Source organism: Temnothorax longispinosus, chromosome 3, assembly GCF_030848805.1.
Source record: "Temnothorax longispinosus isolate EJ_2023e chromosome 3, Tlon_JGU_v1, whole genome shotgun sequence".
In the NCBI taxonomy this organism is placed as follows: domain Eukaryota; kingdom Metazoa; phylum Arthropoda; class Insecta; order Hymenoptera; family Formicidae; genus Temnothorax; species Temnothorax longispinosus.
In genome coordinates, this window is record NC_092360.1 from 20,854,351 (window position 1) to 20,856,263 (window position 1,913).

At 23.2% G+C, this 1,913-nt stretch overlaps 1 pseudogene; it reads left to right on the plus strand.

Annotated features, from left to right (window-relative positions):
• The window catches only part of LOC139810298 (putative nuclease HARBI1), an 11,826-nt pseudogene extending 10,473 nt beyond the window's left edge, over nucleotides 1–1,353 (plus strand).
• Nucleotides 1,354–1,913: the final 560 nt, after the last annotated feature.

Genomic DNA, 1,913 nt, shown 5'->3' on the forward strand with positions numbered 1-1,913 from the left:
AAATGGATATAAACGATTCCGAAACAGCACTCACTTGCGGATTTAAAATATCTCTAAAAATGACAAAGTTACTCTTATACGAATTTTCTATATCCTGTATTTCCATTTTTCTAAAGGTACAAACGAAACAAAAAGCGGTACAAACGAGTACAAACAATTCTTAATCAAATGACATTTGGAAGATTATTATTGTATCTCAAAGTAGGATGCGGATGATTTTTTAACCTCCCGTAACTTTCGCCCCTTTGAGGTACAAGCGAAATAACATGTGGTACAATCGGGTAAAAACCGAGCGTAATTTACACATATAAAATAAAAAACATATAAAAAAATTTTTTGTGAAAGTCGTATGCTAAGTTCACATAGATGTTTAATAAATATTTTGTTTGTTTAGGAAATAAATGTGAGTGCCACGAAGAAATAGTAATGCGGAAAAAATAGAAGAGTCAGCCGAGCAAGCAGGCAGATGTAACAAATTGTGAGGTGAGCATTTCATAATCTATTTTATTAATTGTTACTGATGGAAATAATTATTCATTGGCGCAGTATATCGTTTTCAGATCACCGTATAATGTAATAGTGTATTGAATGTTTAATACATTATCTAATAAATAAAATATTTTAAATTATATTTTAAGATTTTTAAATATTTAAGGGGTTAGTTTACCTTAGATCGGGCAGAAACAGGCGAATTTTCAGGAATTAATTTCAGACAAAAATCGGTGATACATGAATGATTTTTCTTTCATTATCTTTATTAGGGTTTCAAGGACATGTACAAATTTTTTGGTGTAAAAAAATTTCAAAATGGCGATGAGGCACTCCTTCGCGCGCAACTATGCTTTTCAGACGGTGTACATGGTTTCTGAAATGTGGGTGGTCTGAAAAAAAAAATATGGTCATTAACTATATTGTATTGTCTTCGGAATGACGGAGCTTTTTTTCTCTCCTCGTTTTTGGCGTCAAGAAAAAAAATTCCTGAATTTTTCAAAACAAGAACTTAGAAATAATAAAAAATTAAACAAAAAAATTGTTAAAGAAAAAAGGCTCCCGACTGCTGCCTAAACCAGGTTAAATTAAATGCAGAAAATAAAAATTAATAAATAAAAAACTTATAAAAAAATAAATTTAATAACTAAAATTTAAAAACAAAAATTTAAAAACAAAAAAATTTAATATCTACAATTTAAAAAAATTAAAAACAATAACTAACATTTATAAAAAAGTTAAAAAAAAAACTATAAAAAAATTGTTAAAAAAAAAAGTCTCGACTGCTGCCTAAACTAGGTTAAATTAAATGCAGAAAATAAAAATTAAAATAAAATTAAACAAATTGTTTTTAAAAAAAAAAAAGACCCGCTGCTGCCTAAACTAGGTTAAATTAAATGCAGAAAATAAAAATTAATAAATAAAAACAAAAAAAAAATAAATTTAATAACTAAAATTTAAAATAAAATTTATGAACAAAAAATTAAAAACAAAAACTTATATAAAAATTTAAAAACAAACTTATACAAAAATTATTTTAACCAAAAACAGGTTAAAGTTTAAAATAATAATAAAAAAAATTTTTTTTAAATGTATACAAAAATAAATTTAACTAAAAATAGGTTTAAAAAGTTTAAAATAAATTTAAAAAAATTTAAAAACAAAAACTTATACAAAAATAAATTCAACCAAAAACAGGTTTAAAAAGTTTAAATAATAAATACAAAAAGTATTAAAAATTAATTGGTACATAAGAGGTTTATTTGGTAATAAAAATGTAATACACATATAATAATAAGTATAAAGTACAAAATTAAAAACTTCTAAAAATTTAAAATAATATTAATTATAAAATATTAATATAATTGACACACTATTAGGAAATATTATCTAATAAATATGATTGAAAATATATACAAATACTT